This window comes from Cervus canadensis, chromosome 11 (genome assembly GCF_019320065.1).
Source record: "Cervus canadensis isolate Bull #8, Minnesota chromosome 11, ASM1932006v1, whole genome shotgun sequence".
NCBI lineage: Eukaryota > Metazoa > Chordata > Mammalia > Artiodactyla > Cervidae > Cervus > Cervus canadensis.
This window is the reverse complement of record NC_057396.1, coordinates 45963537-45984238: the sequence shown is the minus strand read 5'-3', so window position 1 is coordinate 45984238 and position 20702 is coordinate 45963537. Positions and strand designations below refer to the sequence as shown.

General features: G+C 41.3%; 1 pseudogene; it reads right to left on the bottom strand.

The window, feature by feature from the left end:
* Nucleotides 1-8711: 8711 nt before the first annotated feature.
* On the bottom strand, nt 8712-20653 carry LOC122449315 (annotated as a pseudogene).
* Nucleotides 20654-20702: the final 49 nt, after the last annotated feature.

Here is a 20702-nt window from a genome sequence, read left to right as displayed (position 1 = left end):
GGGATTCTCCAGGCAAGAATACTGGAGTGGGTTGCCATGCCCGCCTTCAGGGGGTCTTTCCAAACCAGGAATCGAACCCACCTCTCTTATGTCTCCTGCACTGGCAGGTGGGGTTCTTTAACCACTAGTGCCACCTGGGAAACCTTGGGACTATAAGAACAGACTCTAAAAAAAGAGGGAGTTAGCAATGGTTTCTGCTCACATAGGTGATACGACTTGCATCTTCATCTATAATAATTAAGGAATGAACTATTCTTTTTCACTTGGAAGGATTTAATAATCAGTTTATTGAGTTTTTTTTTTTACTAAAAAAATGTAAAATTCTAGCCCATTTCTGACAGTTGCAACTTTCCCACCCTTGTTGGAGAGTGAATTATGATACAGAACTTACAGGTGGACATACTCAAAAGTCTCTCAATTGAAACAAACAAAAAAACCAAAAAAAGAAGCACCAGTCCTCAGGTGCCACTTCACTTCCGGTTTAATAGGTTCAGGAAGCTCATTGGCTCCAGCCTGACCAATCAAGTCTAGCCTCCAACTCTGACCAATTAGGTTCTCTCCCCTTCAACTTAAGGGCGATTCTGTAGCTGTTGGCTGTTTCTGCAGCGGACTGAAGCAAAGGCAGGGTGGGAGATGAGTGCTCCTTGCGGGAAGAGGGGGAGTTCTCAAAATTAATTTCTGTTTTCTGTCAAAGTCTGTTTCTCTCTGATTTTCTGTTTCTGCCTCATTTGAGAGACAGTGAATTTCCTGCTGCTTGGGGAGGGGTGGGGGTAGAAATAAAAATGAATGAGGTACCTAGATTTTACTCCCCTTTCTACTTGTAATCACAAGATACTTGTAAGAGGTCGAGACGAGTTTTTCTTTCACTAGCAAAAGTGAAACTTGCTACTGAACTGAAAAAAAGCTTTGGGCTGATCAAATACTGAAAAAACTATCTCTTCAGATGGAGTTATTTCCTCCTACTTCTGCTTCCTTTACTTGGCTTTTCCTGGGCTCTTGGAAAACCCGAGACTGGAAATAACTCTCAAAAATGATGTGCTACCTAAGGGGCTAGGCTCTGAGCACTAGCTGTACTTTCTTTAGGAACGGGCATTGTTAATTCTCCACTTGGCGTCCCTGACAATGGAAGGCTGCAAGAAGGACATTCTGTGGTTGCCTCAAGCTTTGGTTCTAACTCTAGCTTAATCTCTTAAAACTAACCTTACTATCCCTGACAAAGGCAGCTAGTGGGCTTCTTTCTCTCCTGTCTTATAACACCAGGAGGAAACTGAATATAGTCCACTGTTTTCCTGGTGCTTCCACTAGGCTTTATAGCTACCTTCTGCTCCAAAACCTCCCAAAACTTGCAGGAAGGATTCAGTGTCTGGTCCACTTTGTCTCTAGGACGTCTGTCCTGAGATCGACTTTTTAACAAAGCCTTTTAAGAGGATGCAAAGGCTGTTAGTTGAATTTAACTTTTCTGATCCTCTCTGTTCCTCTTTAGCCTTTTTATTAAGGGAACTTGAAATCTGGGAGATACTCTGGTGTTCATTTAGATTCTGATTCTGTTTGGCTGGAATTTGGGTGGTAAGACCCAAGGCTAGGAATGACTCTGGGGGAGAGACTGTATTAACATCCTCACATGCCTGCGGTTTAGCTCTGTTCTTTTACCTTTCGAACTCTTGTCTTTGTTTTTGTCTTCACAGAAGCAAGTGGTTCTTTGACCCCTAGCTATTAGTCTTCAAAATTCTTTAATTTCCGCTGAAATGGTATCTTTTGTGGCACTACAATTATAGACTAGAGTTAATCATAACTGCACAGCTGAAATAATTTGCAGCTTTTTTGTGTGTGTTATTCGCTCAGTCGTGTCCGACTCTTTGTGACCCCAGGGACTTACTTATAGCCAGCCTAGCTCCTCTGTCCATGAAATTTTCCAGGCAAGAATACTGGAGTGGATTAGCCATTCCCTTCTCCAGGGGTATACTTCTTGAATCCAGATCTGCATTGCAGGTGGATTCTTTATCATCTGAGCTACTACAGAAGCAGCTTTCTTATGGGACCCCAAACCCGAGTGTTCTTTTCATACTTCATGTCCAAACTACAGATCTTTGAATTCAAGAATCTCTATTTTCTAAACCTATCTTCTGGCAGGGTTTGCTGATGTTCCTCAGCCTGCAGTTGAGTCTCATTAACATCATAATTGAACAACAAGATCCCTGTAAAGTGTATGGGCTGGAAGGTGGAATTTTGGAGCATTACACGGGGCTGTGACACCGATCCTAGAAGCTTTCCTCCTTCCCTCACACTACTTCTGTCCTCGGAGGAAAAAAGAATCCTGACAGTTGGGAAACAAAGACGTGCATCAAGACTATGTTAACAGGTGATGAACATTAGGGTACACGTGTCTCTTTCAGTTCTGGTTTCCCCAGTGTGTATGCCCAGAAGTGGGATTGCTGGGTCATATGGCAGTTCTATTTCCAGTTTTTTAAGGAACCTCCACACTGTTCTCCATAGTGGCTGTACTAGCTTGCATTCGCACCAATAGTGTAAGAGGGTTCCCTTTTCTCCACACCCTCTCCAGCATTTATTGCTTGTAGACTTTTGGATAGCAGCCATCCTGACTGGCGTGTAATGATACCTCATTGTGGTTTTGATTTGCATTTCTCTGATAATGAGTGATGTTGAGCATCTTTTCATGTATTTGTTAGCCATCTGTCTTCTCTGGAGAAATGTCTATTTCTTTGGCCATTTTTTGATTGGTCATTTATTTTTTTGGAATGAGCTCAGGAGTTGCTTGTATATTTTTGACATTAATCCTTTGTCTGTTTCTTCATTTGCTATTATTTTCTCCCATTCTGAGGGCTGTCTTTTCACCTTGCTTATAGTTTCCTTTGTTGTGCAAAAGCTTTTAAGTTTCATTAGGTCCCATTTGTTTATTTTTGCCTTTATTTCCAATATTCTGGGAGGTGGGTCATAGAGGATCTGCTGTGATTTATGTCGGAGAGTGTTTTGCCTATGTTCTCCTCTAGGAGTTTTATAGTTTCTGGTCTTACATTTAGATCTTTAATCCATTTTGAGTTTATTTTTGTGTATGGTGTTAGAAAGTGTTCTAGTTTCATTCTTTTACAAGTGGTTGACCAGTTTTCCCAGCACCACTTGTTTAAAGAGGTTGTCTTTTTTCATTGTATATTCTTGCCTCTTGGAAACCAGAAAACTAAAGAGACATGTGTACCCAATGTTCATCGCGCACTGTTTATAATAGCCAGGACATGGAAGCAACCTAGATGCCCATCAGCAGACGAATGGATAAGGAAGCTGTGGACATATACACATGGAATATTACCTAGCCATTAAAAAGAATTACATTTTGAATCAGTCCTAATGAGATGGATGAAACTGGAGCCCATTATACAGAGTGAAGTAAGCCAGAAAGATAAAGACCAATACAGTATACTAATGCATATATATGGAATTTAGAAAGATGGTAATGATGACCCTATATGCAAGACAGAAAGAGAGACACAGATGTATAGAACAGACTTTTGGACTCTGTGGGAGAAGGCGAGGGTGGGATGATCTGGGGGAGTAGCATTTGAAATATGTATATTATCAAGTGTGAAACAGATCACCAGCCCAGGTTGGATACATGAGACAAGTGCTCAGGGCTGGTGCACTGGGATGACCCAGAGGGATGGGGTGGGGAGGGAGGTGGGAGGGGGGATCGGGATGGGGAACACATGTAAATCCATGGCTGATTCATGTCAATGTATGGCAAAAACCACTACAATATTGTAAAGTAATTAGCCTCCAACTAATAAAAATAAATGGAAAAAAAAAAGAGACTATGTTAGTAGGTGAAATCTAAGGGCTCTTTCTGTAGCATTTACTTTCCTATTATTTAGCTGAGATTTGAAGGTTTTCCCTTAGTGTGTGAGTAGTTACTCTGATTGGGAGCTGAACTCTTATAATTCAAAAGATCACAGATGTTCATCACTTACTAACAAGACTATTAACCCAACAGGATTAAATAGCCTCACCTGTGGCTGGCTTCCTTGAGTGAGCTTGTCTTCATCCGTGTAGAATGTTTTTTTCATATCAGGAGACATCAGAACATGAAGCAGAATTTCTTAGGATCCCATTTCTATCAACTATTACAGAATTTTTAACCTAAAGATGACATAGGACAGACTGGCCACCCACGAACAAATCCCAGTTAGTGTGGCGAAAGTGGCAGCCATCATATTGCATGGGGGTGGAGGGGGGAGGAGACAGTCAAAGCTTGGATCAAAGGATAAGGAAGGAATTTACACCAGGAAAGATGAGAGCAGGGACACTTTGAGACATACCAGGTGCAGGAGAACGCTCCTTACAGTAAGGTGACACAGGTGCTTGTAGCCTCAAGGACCCCCTTTCAGGAATACAGCAGGGCTGAGGGAGCGGGAATCACTGCTCATCCTAATGTGTATCTTCAACAGCTTGTATCTAGACATAACATTAAATTCTAGTGGACAGATTTTTAGTCCCTGTTTTGCTGACAGTATTGCCTTGAGCTTATTTTGTCTCACAGGAACTAGAAGTTAATGGTTCAGTGGTGATCACAAGATCTGTGAGCCTGTGAATGGTAGTTCTTCCAACTGTGAAGACCTACTCAGATCACTTGGGAGCTTTCTATTAATGGTTATGTGATGGCTCCTGAGATGGATTAAACTTTGATGTTAAGGAGTCTTACACTTAGCTTCCATAAGGCCAGACAGGTCGTCCAGGTCAGAGCAGGGATAATTGTGATCCCTCAAAAGGACATATGACAAGGCAACTGCACTTCAGTTTCCTCAGAGCACTGTGTTCCGCCACTGAGGAGTCCAAGCCCCCAAGTGGGGCTTCCCCAGGATTTGCATGTCCTGTGTTGGTATCAAGTATTGAGTAGGTCTAGGTAGAAAACAGTCCTCTTTGGGAACAGGGAAGTTTGGATTCACTGCACAAAAGTTTTACTGAAGGCCTTTCTGCAGTGAGATACCTGCATTTCCTGAATACCTTACTTATGATGGCAGCACACGGCTCATAAAGGTTCTAATTCTTTTCTATTTCATCTTCAAAAGTGCTTGGTTTTTGGCTGTATTGAGTTGTAATAGGCGGAAAAAACCTCATAATGCAAGTTACCTTGTTTCCTTGTTCCTATAATCAGACTTCGGAATGACTGCCTTCCTCTAAGCTCTTTACAGAGGTGGTGGCATCAACAGCCAGAAAAAGTCGGGGAACATATGTTGGTGGGGCTTGATGTAAACTCAGTACATGCTTTTTCCTTCTCGTTGCTCTTACTTGGACTTGTTTTTTTGGATAGCGAAGTTTGTAGTAGCTCTTCAGTAATGACCACCAGCTTTTTACATATTTTTAAAAATATATATTTAAATTTATTGTATATACATATTACAGTTTAAAAGGAATAAAAATTCAACATTCTAGAACATAAGACAAATAGAACTAAGATTGACACTATTATACAAATGGAATTAATGAACAGAAATGTTTTAAACCCATCCATATTATGCAATTTTAATACTAACATTTCACAATGATCAAATCCTTACTTGAAACTGTGAGAGTTGGTAAAGGATGTATGCCGTCTTAAGTATTAGTTCAGAGACTTTCAAAACAATCTTACTGGTGTTTATGTGGGGGGAAGAGACCTACTTACTGTGGATGACTATCATGTTTTAGGAGACATTACTTAACTGTTTTTTTTTTTTTTTTGAGGAAGAAATCAATTTTAAGTATTAGAAATACTACCTAGACTAGAATGACACTTGTTAAATATTGTGTGTTACTTCTGTAACCCCATCCTAATAGTCTATATATTTTCTGTAACAGCAGCGGCCCCTTGTGTTCATCTTCCGCCTCGGGGAGTGCAGACAAATTTGGGTTGAAGCAAGATGGAGGAGTAGAAGGATGTGTGCTCATCTTCTCCTGCGAGAACACCAAAATTGCAACTAGCTGCTGAACAACCATGGATAGGAGGATGTTGGAACCCACCAAAAAAAGATAGCCTTGTGTCCAGGGGCAAAGCAAAAGCCACAAAATGACTATAGGAGGGGTGCAATCATATTTCAAATCAAACCTCATACCCACCAGACTCTCAGAGGGCACAGACAAAACCCTGTGTGCACCAGGACCCAGGGAAGGAGCAGTAACTCCCACAAGAGACTGAGCCAGATTTGCCCGTGACTGTTTGAGGGTCTCCTGTGGCCTGCCGTGGCCTGCATCAGGGACCAGGGGCACTGGCATCAGCAGTCTTGGGGTGTGTGTGTGTGGCATAAGTCCTCCGGGAGGAGGTCACCATTAGCCCCACTACAGAGCACTGGGTGGGTAATCCACAAACTAGAGAACAATTATACCAAAGAAGTTCACACACTGCAGCAAAAGTTCTAGGCCCCCCTCAGACTTCCCAACCTGGGGATCCCACAAAGGGACTGGGAATCCCCAGGGAATCTGACTTTTGAAAGTCAGGGGGATTTGATTACAGATCTCCCACAGGACTGGGGAAGCAGTTTCTTGGTACAAACAAAGCTTTGTATGCTCCAGGACTGAAAAGAAAGGAGCAATGACCCTGCAAGAGACTGAGTTAGACTTGCATATGTTTGGAAGTTTCTGGCAGAGGTGTGGGTCAACAGTGGCCTGCTGTGGGGTCAGCGGCACTGGCAGCAGCAGGCCTACATAGGCATGTGGGGTGCTGGTATAAGTCCTCTTGGAGGAGGTTGCCATTACCCCTAGAATAGTGCCTGTAGCCTACCATAGAGACTGCAAACTCTAGGACTGGGCTTCCTCAGGCCGAACTATAGGGAGGGAGCATAGCCCGGCCCAGCAGCATAAAGTTGGATTAAAGATTTACTGATCATGGCCCTGTCCAACAGAGCATGACCCAGTTTTCCCCACAGCAAGTCCCTCCCATCAGGAAGCTTGCATAGGCCTCTAATCCTCATCTATCACAGGGCAAACAGAATGAAAACCATAATCAAAGAAAACTAACCAAAATGATCATGTAGATTCACAGCTTTGTGTAACTGAAACTATGAGCCATGCTGTGTAGGGCCACCTAAGGCAGATGGATCGTGGATGGTAGAGAGTTCTGACAAAACACAGTCCCTGGAGAAGAGAGTGGCAAACCGTGTCGGCATTCTTGCCTTGAGAACCCCATGAACAGTATGAAAGCCAAAAACATATGACAGTGAAAGATGAGGTCAGTAGATGTCTAATACACTTCTGGAGAAAAGGATGGAGAAATAGCTCCAGAAAGAGGGAAGAGGCTGAGCCAAAGTGAAAATGATGCCCAGTTTTGGATGTATCTGGTGAAAGTAAAGTCTGTTGTGAAGAATAGTACTGCACAGGTACCTGGAATCTTAGGTCCATGAGTCAAGGCGAATTGTGGTCAAACAAGGAGATGGTGAGAGTGAATGTTGACATTTTAGGAAAAAGTGACCTAAATGGATGGGAATGGGCAAATTTAATTCAGATGACCATTATATCTACTACTGTGGGCAAGACTCCCTTAGAAGAAATGGAGTAGTCCTCATTAATCAGCAAGAGTCTGAAATGCAGTACTTGGGTGCAATCTCTAAAACAATAGAATGATCTTAGTTTGTTTCCAATTTGTGTATGGATATGACAGTTGGACCATAAAGAAGGCCGAGTGCCGATGAATTGATACTTTCAAACTGTGGTGCTGGAGAAGACTCTTGAGAGTCCCTTGGACTGCAAGGAGATCAAACCAGTTCATCCTAAAGAATATCAACCCTGAATATTCATTGGAAGGGCTGAAGCTCCAATACTTTCACCACCCGAGGCGAACAGCTGACTCATTGGAAAAGACCCTGATGCTGGAAAGACAGAGGGCAGGAGGAGAAGGGGGGTGATAGAGGATGAGACCGTTGGATGGCATCATCCACTCAGAGGATGTGGGTGTGAGCAGTCTGGGAAATAGTGAAGGGTGGGGAAGAGCTGGTGTGCTGCAGTCCATGTGGTTGCAAAGCATCAGACGTGACTAAGTGAACAACAATAGTCTATTGATTGTATCAAATGAAGCAACAGAAGTTACGTTTTAACATTTTAGATAGTCAAATTTGAAATGGAACTTAAAGGAACTAAGACTTAAAGTTCTGAATACCAGATAGGTTTTGTACATCTTTTCTTAAACCCAAAGTATCCTCTCTTAGAAATGGAGTAGTTAGTTAATTATCCTTCTTGGAGACTTTGGCTACAATAAGAGGCCAAGAGACTACAGGTTGCTGACCTGCTGGCATTGCTGGATAGTGACAAGAACTAGGGGCCAGGTCCCAGGGACAGAGGAGACCATAGCAATACGGGCTACTAGAACTGGGTGACAATGCAAGCTAAGTGCCTTGACAAAACTTACCTTAGAAACTCAGTCTATTAAGATCAATAAGGTAGGATTGGCTTTCCAAAGGACAGAGGTCAACAGCTGCTATAGAGTGAACATTAGTAAAAGCTTTGACTACTGTGAATACTTAAGTACCTGGCAACTCTTGACCTAAAGGAGGATATGTGAAGCCACAACAAACCAACAAAACCCCCTTGAAAAATACAACCCCAGTGTTTATCAGAGCTTCACTTCTCTTCTCTCTGGCCAGGCTCTGAGTACAATGCAGCATATGATATAGTATTACCTTTGTCCCAACTCTGCTCTCTCTTGAAGAGTTATGGGTAATGGTCATTTAACATATCTAGCAATTTAGAAGCCCCTTTGAAGACCTTGAACATCTAACCAGTGTTAGAAACTTTAGCTCTTTAAATGCAGAATTTGGCCCATCAAACTGCATCCTTTTCTACACTTTGCAAGTATGGAGTAGCAGACACACATTTAAGCATTCTGCCCTAATATCTGTATTAGGAGTTTGAACATCATTGGTTGGATATTTGTCATCTTGGTCTTTTTCACAGTCTTGAAATACCACGTTTCTAGGATGCTTATTTTCCATTTCTGGTTTTTCTGATCCTAGGTCAACATCTACATCGTCAATGATGGCTTCTTGAACTTGTTTCTTGCTTACACAAACTTCAATGTTTTATCCAAATCTAACTTGACTCTTTATTGTCAGAATGTCAACAATTGCATGTTGCATCTCTCCAATAGGCTGAGCTCCTGCCAGAATGGCCTTCTCAGATTGTGACAATATTTTCAGTAGGACTTGAGTGGTTTTAGTACATGTGAGGCATATCCAATATTTAACAAGCTTTTTTTTGACATCAGTCTGGGATATTTTTAATTAGGTCATTCAGCGTAACCAATACTACTACTTCTTGGAAATCTCTCATTAATCAGGTTTAGGCATTTAGAAAATATTTAGTTTACTTTTTCAGTAAAGAGTTTTTTTTTCATTTTCTGCTATGGCAGTCCAGGAGGACCCAACTGACTTTTCATTTTGTGCTTTGGGCTCAGACTGTGTGGCTACTGAACTCGGAGGCTTTTTCACACTTTTCCTTTGTCAGTTTTCCATTCAGATGAGCTTTTCTCTCCTCCACAGTTTATTTGGGTTGAATCCATCTACTAAAATGCTTTTCACCATGGTATGTCTGTGCTGGTCAATGCTTTTTGAGTTTTCTATTAGTTTAGTATTAGAAAACAAAGCAGGCCTGGCTACCATTTCAGCTGTTATGCTTCTTGATAAGTGTCTTATGTCCTGAGAAGCAACTGTTTTGATACCAGATGAAACTGTATTTGTGATAATTCTATATCCCAAGGCCCTTTCCAAATTGTAACATTGGTAGACATCTTGAGGCCTTGTTTCACAGTGTCTTGGGTATTACTGTGGTGACTTCTTTTTTTGGGGAAGGAGATTATTCTTTTCTATGTCATTTTACATAGTATCTGTTCCCTTTATATAAAATCAATCCGGTTTCTTTACTGGGTGGATAAAATAGGGCGTGGCGGGGGGGCGGGATTTTCGCTCAGCGCTACAGAGAACCACGAGTCGTCATTCTCACCGCCCCTTGATTGCTGCATGTAGGAGCAGGGGCAAGCTCTTTTCCAAGCTGATATAGTCAGGAGAGATACACATTCATCAAAAAGGAAGACGGAATGACTATCCTGAATAGTGTTAATAGTAACAGGAATAAAGATGACGTGAAACCCATCAAATGAAACAATACTATTTTCATTCAACTGATCACAAAGTGTCTTCAGTTAATAACTTGGCACTTATTTAAAGGTTTAACAGAAGTGAGACCAAAACATTTTGTATCGACATGTCATGAAATAACAGCATCTTTTGTTAAAATAACAATATACTAGAAAAAATATGGCAAATATAAATTTTCATGGAGGACAAAACAGTTACAAAGCTCAATCACATACCAAAGTTCAGCTAAAAGAACTTTTCCTCTTGTAAATTAGAAGAGATTTAAAAAAGAAACAAAACTAAGACTTTTCAGAGGATTGGGAAACAGATTGCTCAGTCCAAGTGTACCCCAGTTTAAATAGCTACATGAATTGAGACAAATGAAAATTATTTGAATATACACCTTTGTGAGATAAGATGCAAATGTTGAAAGTCAACAATTAGTTCACACATTATAGCCAAAATAAACTCTGTTCGTGTGTATCAACATATTTTACACAAACTTAGTTTCTGTATCTAGCTGGGCGTCTAAAGTGAGTGTGACAGGACTGAAAGGGGGAAATAAAGCACGGTCCTCAAATAAGACTTCAGGAAATCTGCAAGAGGGGGAATACAAGAATAGGGGAGAGGAGGGGACTCAAACTGAGCACCCACCGTGTATCAGGCACCGCTGTGGTGACTTCTAATAGGAGGTAGCACAAGTTGTCTGCTCTGAGATGTGGTGCTCCCAACTTTAGTTGTAGTCATCATGAGAGGTTCTATCACTTTTCACTGTTACACTGCTGGTGTCTACAGGCTGAGGTTTTGTGAATTTAGAGACTGGTTGGAAGTTTCTTGGTTGTTGCAGAACTCATCTTTTACTTACAGAGGTTTTTAAAAAGAATTAATCTTGGACTGAACAACCAGGCCACAAAAAAATCCAAGCACAGGTTTCTTGGGCATGTTAGCATCTTGCTTTGTCTTTTCTGTAGTTTTGTTTTTACTATTTTTAAGGTGAAAAATGTTTGGTTTAATGTCATACGTTGATGTTGAGGGTCATCTTTAATTGGTAACAATGGCAGAGTTTTATCCTCAGAATTTAGTGATTGATAGACCTTAGCTAATTTATCAGAAGGTTTTAAGGGAATAGCTTTTTCCATTGTTATATATTTGATTTAGTAGGTCCACTGACATTCTTTATCAGCCATTTTTGTCTTAAGTTTTCAGAACTTTTGTCTCTTCTTGGACCTGGCCTTCATATATCTTCACTCTCCAAGCTCTACCACTGATAATACCTGATCTTCCTGTTTGTATGCAAAAATTTTTTCTTACCAGATGCTCCTTGAGCTTTCATCATCTTTCCTCTGAGCAGGAACTGGACTCTCAGACTTCAGGGGCAGCTGAAACCCCCTCAAGGACAAATGGGGTGCTCAACACAGCTCAGGGACAAGGGGAGGTGTTTCTGGCTTGACCACTGCAGACGACTCATTTTTAAAGAATCGCCCTTAACCCTGGATGTTCAATAACTGCCGTAAACATCCATCCCTCTGACAGAATACCTCTTGTAAGCAGTCATCTTTCCTACCAGTGTCTGCCGTATGTTCAAAGAGACTCCTATCCTTGCCCTCAAAGACAACGTTCACGTTTATCCAGGTTCCTTTTAAAACCTTGCATCTTGGTTCCTGAAACTGGAACAGTCCAGTTTCATGGAAACCAAAAGCTCGTGGTGTTGTAGCATAGGAATCCTGTTGTGCTTGTTTTTATAGCTTGATCAATGTAAAGAAAGCAGCTTAATCTCCCTGTTTCCATAAAGGAACTTAATTGCAGACCTGAAGGGACCAGAATTAGAAGAAACACTTCTGACTCCTCTCTCCATATCTGTTTAATGGAGACTGAACAACAAATACTCCTCTCCATGTTTTTCTGAATAGTTGTCTCTAATCTGTGGCTCTATAGTTTACAGGTGAAAAAGAGGTGTTTCTTAATGAAGCTGGTTTAGTGCTGACTCAGTCCATCAGAATACCATATTGGATTGAGAAGTCAGCAACTAATGATGGCTTTAGATCTTGGTGCCATATTCCAAATTGTCATAACACTTGTATGTACTCAGTGATCATGTTCTGTCTGATTTCTGGGGATAAACCTAGGATATCTGATTTCCTACCTTTACTATTGATGAGTCAGTGCTATCCTGTAACCTGGAATCATAATCATATGTGCATCAGTGGGGTGTGTCCCAACTTCTGTTAAATCCCACAGTCTCCCAGGATTACATGCTTCTATCATTAGCTAAATCATTTGTCTCCAGGTAGTGTTTATCATTCAGTACCAATTCTATCTCTTCCCACAATTTACCTGTACACAGATGCTATGGGAACTTTCTATCATGTAGAAGACTGTCTCAAATGCTGGCTTTATCTTGTCACACTTAGACTGGACTACTTCAGGGGTTGTGTCCCTATTGCAGAAGCATGTGTCAGATAATGACAATTACAAGCCCCTTGGTAAGGGTAACAGGAAGACTATCTTATGATTGGTGCCTGAACTCCGTGAAAGATTTCCTTAACCTAAGTCTGAATTCACAGGGTGAAAAGAGAACTCTAGGGATCAAAAATCAAAAACCAGTATTTGGATAGCATACATAGTGCATATGTTAAAAAGGGTAGATAGTTTGTATTTGTGCCTTTATGAAAACAACTAAACTTGTGACTCAGAAAATTGGGAGTCCTCTTCTCAGTTCCCTCTCCATCAAAACTGGTCCTCAGTGAGGAGAGCAAAGGTGAATCAAAAGTTGCTCAGACTAAGACCAGAATAGGGTATTCAGAATAGGGACTTAGCTGGATTGAGAGAAGTCCAAGGACAGACATAGAGAACAGAAAGGGCTCCGTGTGAGCATGCAAATTAAGGTAGTTGTCATAGTGTGGATCACTCAGTTCTGCAGGGAAGCAGGACCACCAGGGTATGCAATTTGAAAGCTATTACAAGGAATTGGTTTGTACAATTATGGAGGCTGAGAACTCTTAACCTGTAACTGTCAAACTAAAGGCACAGGAGAGCTGATGTGTAGTTCCAATCCAAGTTCAAAAGCCTGCAAACCAGAGAGCCTATAGTGTAAACTCTGGTCTGAAAGCCTGGAAGAATGAGACCCAAGAAGAGGCCACGTTTCAATTAGTCCAGAGGCAGGGCAAGACCGGCGTCCTGGCTCAGGGTGGTCAGACAGGAGGAGTTCCTTCCTACTCAGCCTTTGTTCTGCTCAGGCCTCCAGCAGATTGGATGGGGTTCACCAGCCCTAGGGAAGGTGTCTGCCATTCAACTGTTCCTCTCATCCATATACACCCACAGACAGAATTTCAATGTCTGAGCCATGGGGTGACTGGACACTTGTTTAGTCAAGTTTTCATATACAACTGACCATCACGTGGTAGATCTGAGGGCATAGAATCCGGTAACTCAAGATGTAGAAGGTACCTAAAGGCCCCAGAGAGATCAATGACTGAACAGAAGAGACCAGGCACTAGACTGGAACATAGAGACGACCCAGTACAGTGACTGAGCTGGGAAATGAGAGGCTAGTCTCTTCTTGTCTGCTCAGGCAAGGAGGCCAAGAATAAAGTAGTAAGACAAGGAATGGAGGACTTACTAAGTGTACCAAATTCAAAATGACAAAATATACTTTGAAACATTATCTTGAAGCTTCAGAACACATGTTTATTGCAGCTCCAATGCACAAATCTTCGTGTCTACTCTACCTGGGCCTAAGAACTTTGGGATAATAGAATTAAGACAGTAGCATTTCTAACAAAATTCCCTGCTCTCAAGATGTCTATCATTGTCAAGAGGGTATTAAGCGAATATTTTCCATTTCTCCAGCAGTTGGTATGTGGCACAGTAGGGCTTATCATGTCAATCTGGTTGTCCTTCTCTAAAGCTGAGTCAAAAACGGAGATGAACTCCAGCAGGTATATCCTTAATGCATCTGGACCTGTGTCTTAAGACTGGATTGAAATGTCCTAAGAGCCTCAAAGAACCTCAAAAAACCTGTGAAGATGAGCAGAAACTAAAGAAGCCAAGATAGTCTGGTGAATTGGATTTCCATGTCACTCATCTTCTAAATCTAGTGCCTTTTTCTAGAGCTCTACTGTTTCATTTAGTTTTATTTTTTTCTAACCCTTTGAAGACCTTGTTATCCTGAACCATTTCCAATGGAATCTATATTTCCTGAATCTAAGAACTACCTATCAGAACAATGTACCTGGGCAGATTTGGTCATGCTTTCTTGTTAACAAAAGCAGGTTTGTGTTTGCAGATAGCTGTATAGTTGGCTGCGCTTTTTATCTTTTATATCTATGGGGAATTTATCACCCCTATGGTTTCTAGGTATGTATTCTATTGACTTCTCAGTGTCTCAAACTTCATAGATACAACAGTAATGTCATGGACTTTAATATAACCTTAAGTCTAATTTGGTAGCTGGTAGTCATCTTAACCCTCTGGGCACATTGTTCTTTTGATCTCTAATGGTATATGACATGAAGTGCTTATTTCCAAATTGCTAAATATTGCAGTATCTTCATACAGTGTCTACTTGACCAGTGTTCTTGGGTGTTCATGTGCTCTATGAAGATACCTTGCTCTACTCCCATCTGCATGCCTCTACTCCATATCATCTTCAGTTTTTCTCTTCCAGGCCTCTGACCAGCAGTCTAGTCTTGCCGCTATTCATCAGATGTATGTATTTAACCCTCAAAGTGGAGATTCCTCCCCACCCCCCCACCCCCCCACACAATGAATAACCAGGTGTACTGGCAAAGCTAGGCCCGTTAGGAGGACTACTCCCTCTCCTCTGCCACCCAAGGATACCTTGAGTGGGGTTGTTCAGACATTCATATTTGGCTTATGCTCTTAAGTATACCTATCCGTGAATCAATCCTGGCATTTTCTTAATATTTCTCATGTTCTGGAATGCATGTGAGTTAACAAGGCCTCCAGCTGTTGTGGAATCCATAGTCACAATATACACCTCGGAGGACACTCAAGACAGTGGAGTACAGTTTATTATGCCAGTGGGCCCAAGGGGAATCAGTTCTCAACAAGGACCCCAATTTCTGAGGACTAGGTTTTATACGCCGGCTCTGACTGGTTACACATTAGTAATTTACTTAATTCTTCCTGCATCTGCATGTTGTAAAACTAACAATTACAACATGCAGGTACAGGCACTATCATTAATCTGAGACAACCTGACCTTTACTTTCAATCCTTGTTTTCCATCTGTGAGGAGGGGGTTTCCAAGGAGACCTGTTTTTTCTTTAAAGATGGTTTCCTCATTCCAGAGCAGGTTTCAGGCCCCATTCACATTCTGCCTTAAGATGGCTGACAATCTTCAAGATGGAATCCGTCTTGCCCTCCTTCCTCCCAGTGGCCCCAACACAGCAGCTACAGTTCAAGTGTTCAATAGTTATGTGTACATAGTGGCCACTGAGTTAGACAGTACTGAATACTAGTTTTGCAGCAATGCTTAAGGAGTACTCTGGGAGCTCCCTGGAGGTCCAGTGGTTAAGACTCTGCATTTCCACTGCAGGGGGCATGGGTTTGATCCCTGGTCAGGGAACCGAGATCCCCCACATGCATTGCTGCATGGCCAAAAAAAATAAAAAAAAAAAACCCCAAATTAAAAAGAAAACATGCCCTCTATACCCCATATAAGGAAAGAAGGCAGGGAGAAATTGAACTATAGTACAGATCCAACATAGCCTTGGCTACTCCAAGAACTCTTTCTAGAATGGCCTTTCAGCTTTCTCTTTAGTTTGGGTCACAATAACCACAGCATTGGGCTGCTCTGGAAGACATATGCATTGAAGTTTCTGATGTTGAGACAACTCTTGGGGAGGCCAACAAATAAAGGCTGCTTGGTAGCAGCAGCTGGGGCTCAAGTGCTTCACTGAAGGAAATCAGGGTGGCTGACCAGTGTCCGCTACACTTGACCATGGGAGACCTGCAAACCTCCTGTCTTAGACCTTAAACCTCAAATTTCTTAGGCTCCTTGAATTCAGTCAGAATTCTAGACATGTGACTTCATGAATAATTTGAAGGTCTAAATTTTTTTTCAAAAACCATCCTAACTCAAATACGTCAATCCTTGTATGTATGATTGGAAAGGGATATAAAATGTCCATGATATTCTTTATGGGTCAAGAAAAGTAGTAAAATTAAGTTTAGACAATCTATTGGCTTTGTCTTTTTTTGGTATGGGGACCAGTAAGGTTCCTCAGGGGCCTAAATATGGGTTTTGTCGGATTCTTTACTCCTGATGTAGTAGACTCTTGACCTGTGGAAAGTCCTTATCTATAAAAAGTCCTCCCTACCCTGCCTTCTCCTGCCCCTTCTCTCCCACCTCCTCATATCAGCTGAAGAGAGATAGGGAATGGTCACAGGCAGATGGCATTTCAGGAGACCTGTTGGTAGAAGGGCCATGGATAGGCTTAGGTGAGAGGAGTGGGGACTCCCCAAGTCGCTTTCAGAAGACAGCCATCTCCCTTCACCTCACTTCTCTCCCACTGCTCCTTTTAGTCCTTCTCTGACATGAGGCCTTACTTCATGTACACTTGGTAACATTAATACATGATATTACTGAAGCAGAATTTCAGTACCTATCCCTTAATCTCCTCAGGCAATCTCCTTAAGCATTCCTTAAGAACTTGCTTCCATGCTATTGTATTAATATTTAGCCAACCATAAACTGATGCATGCCAATTAATGATTTTCTATTATCCAGGTAAACCTAAGCCAGTTTGATCAGGTTTTATGAAATGGAAGTAAGCCTCTGCTTCAGGGACTAGTTAAAAACAACAACAAACCTCAGGTTAATCTCCTGGGTGAATTTTTCATCTTGTACCTTGTTTCTGGGTCTAAATGGGGAGAACATTGCTTAGATATTAGAAATATGAAAGATGGTTCTTGCCTCCTATAATGGCCCCAATGAAGGGTGCATACTAAGTCACCTCAGTCGTTTCCCAACTCTTTGTGACTCTACGGGCTGTGGCCCTCCAGGCTCCTCTGTCAATGGGATTCTCTAGGCAAGAATACTGGAGTGGGTTGCCATGGCTGCCTCTAGGGGGATCTTCCTGACCCAGGGATCAAACCTGCCTCTCGTGTATCCTGCATTGGCAGGAAGGCTCTTTACTACTAGTGCCATCTGGGAAAGGATATTCAGGCTATAGCTGAAGTCTTTTCTGTGGCAGGGAAATGACTTATTCTTTTCCACATCCAACTGCACCCTCATCAAATGCAGAATTGCCTTCCCCATTGAAGTAATACAAGTGTATTTTTATAAGCTATAAGATTCTCACTACTGACATATATATTTCATCAGCAGAGCATAAAGTTTAGGAAAACTCTTTATAGGATCTGGTTTCTCAGTGGAAATCTTCCTTGCTATTCCACTTTTTTTTTTTTAACACTGGGATATTTCCACTAGTTATCAACCCATTCATCTGGAGCCCCTTCTCTTTGGGAGAAGCAGTAAGCAGCTAACTTAAAGACTACATTCTGGAAACTGTATCTCTAAAGACTTTCTTCCTAAGAAAAAGGACACAAACTTGTTGCCAAACCTCAGTGTGTTTCACACTGGGCATCTAAGACTTGAAGGTATTATACGTTATCATATGCATCTTGGAATAGCTCCATCACTGGCTTCTGGTGCTTCATGGTTTCAAGTCTGTTCCAGTTGGGGATCATCATGAGGAGGACATGGGAAATTATGCTCCTTTCCCATGGAGATGAGATTTTTTCCCAAGAGTGACAAGCACTCTGAGAAGTATGTACTATAGCATTCTTCCTCAAACTTGGCTGTACTACTGTGTTTTAGACTCAGACTATTGGTTCCTTAACTTCTACCAACCACTTGCTGACCACAACTTCACCTACTGTCCTGCAACTATACTCTTGTTTACCTCTGAAGAAAACAAAGACAGTCTTCTGCCAAGTCCTTGATCAGAACTGACTCCTTTTTTTTTCCTCTGACTATATTCTTAGATTTTCTATCCCTAGTCTTGATCAGTTTCTAACCTCGATTAAAGAGAAAGATTGTCCCCTTGTTAGTAAGTCTAATTTGATTTCAGAACAAACAGATCAGATGGCTGAAATGTCAATGTTTAGACTTCTAAAGAAAGCAATTTGCTAGGTGCCTTAGAATAGTGTAACGCTGTGTATCAGGTGGTTTCAATAATGTGATGATGAAAAATTTGCTTTTTAAGAAGCAATTAGCACTTCTCTGTAGGAACTGAAAACCTTCTCAATTGTCTTGTGACCGGTGCTTAACATGACATGAAGCATGATGACCACCAGATGTCGAGGGTTTCTAGACTTAAACATGTAGGAGGTGTTAAGGTCTAACTTTTAAAGCAGATAACACCTGAGCCATGATTATTTTTAAAAGTGAAATAAATCATATTATATCTTTATGCTTTCAAAGTAATGTCAATAGCAAATGTCTTTATCTGAAACTCAAACCCCACCAAATTAGACATCTCCACTTTTTTTAAAAACCACAACCCTGCTTCCTTTGGGTATAGAGCACATGGTAGAAAATGACACCAATTAGAGTCAAATTTTTCCACTCAGCATCTTGCTTAGGGAAAGTGAAAGTGTATAGGCTCAACACTACTAATACCAATTGGAAGAAATGAACAGATACATTTCCTTCTTAGCACATTTATGTCAGTGGTCTTGATTTTCCTAACTGAAAGCAAAGGAAAGCTATTCCAAAGTTTTTGCACTGGATTTTCCTAACTGAAAGCTAACTTAGAGAAAAACAAGTGCCTAAAGCACCACAATAAAAATGTGTATCAGATCATAAACTTGAGAGGGTAGCTCTATTTTAGTTTTGAGATACAAAACTAAATGTAAGACTTTACATTCTTACTGTGAGGTGTCTATGACCTCATGAAAAGTTAAAGGAAATCACTCAAATCAAGATTTCCCAATGAAAGAACCTGGATATTGGGTTAAGTTAAACTAAAGTGCTAACTTGGAACTTAAACAGAAAACATCTCTGATAGAAGGAATTGAATTTCTGTGAAGGTGAAGAGAAGCCCAAAGACCACTCTACTTCTGATCCTAACTAGAGTTTGGGGTCTACAAAACCACCCTTTCTCTGAAGAGATCTCTTAATAGCACCCTCAAATTAGGTAATTGTTTGAAGGACTCTGAACTCACTAGTAGCTGTTATACTCATGGCCACACTGTATTACAGTGAAAGAATGCATAGTAAAATCAGCATGGGCAGAAATGCTGAAAGATGCAATGCACAGAGCTTCCAGTTATCTTCTCCCAGTGGAGTCACCTGGCAACAGTATGAGACCATCCATGGAATATCTTCTTCCAGGGATGCTCATCTTGTGTCCAGAGACTTGACTGGGGCTTGGGCATCTCAGACCTGGTTGACTGTTCACATGGCTAACTTCTCTCCAGCTCTTCCAGATGTCAAGTGAATACCATGTAACCACCACACTGCTGGACTATTTGTTGTGGCCCAAAGCCCCCAGGTAAACAGAGACTCTTATCAGCCATGGCATTCCAAAATCTTAGAGATCATGTTCCAAGAAATCAGAGAAAGAGTCAGCCCTCAGTTTGGGTAAGGTCAATTCATCTGTTCTCATTTTAAAACTTTCTCTAAAATAGCTCAAAAACTATTAATATTAAGAACTATGAATTAGCCATGAAATCCCACAGTTAAGGATCCTCAAGTCAAATTTTAAGTGGATTTCAAGGCTAGCTATTTAAAAAATCTGAGTTACATTAAAAATGCACATTGTTTTCATCAAGCCAATGAAATCATGTTAACTTCTGATAGCACCCTCTTGTCTGTGAGACTGTACCTGGACCCAGGGGTCTGGGGCACTGGTCCTGGACATATATAATTGAAAAGGCAGGACCCCAATAGGATATCACCACAGGAGCTTCTGTAAGGTGAAGTATAACTCATGTTAGCCTCATCCCCTCTCCTCTTCATGTCTACAGGGATGAGGGGTCCAAGAGGCTGCATAGTTCAGGGCCTCCCCAATGGGACTGAGGATGGAGGACTGTTCTATTTCCTGTTCTGTTTACTTCTACAAAGCTAAGCCAACTTTATGCCAAGTTAAAGCCTATTGCATCTTATGAGCATACTAATCCAAATACATGACCACTGCTGGTAGCAATCCATCTGTTCTAGTAATTCCCCTTCTGATAGTCTCATTCACTGGGGTCTTTTTTTTTTTTAAGTTTCTCAATTTTGTTCTGTCCTGTGTTAACATCTCCTGGAGATATTAACTACTATAGGACAAAGAATATGTACAGCACAATCCCCTATATCAAAGAATGTAGGAATACCTTGGATGAAGAGCCCATAGCACCAAATACAGATAGTAAATCTTCTCCCTCACTGGCAAACAAAATAAAAAACCTATGTCCACGAGGGTTAAGCAGACTTTGGGAGTAGAAATGTCTTTGCATAATATGTCAGCTCTGAGAATGTAAGAGGAGTTAGGACATGAACTGCATGTAGCTGTATCTTACCTGTTCCTCATGGTTTCTCATGAGCACAGAGCTGCTCGGTTATCATGACTTGAGTATATC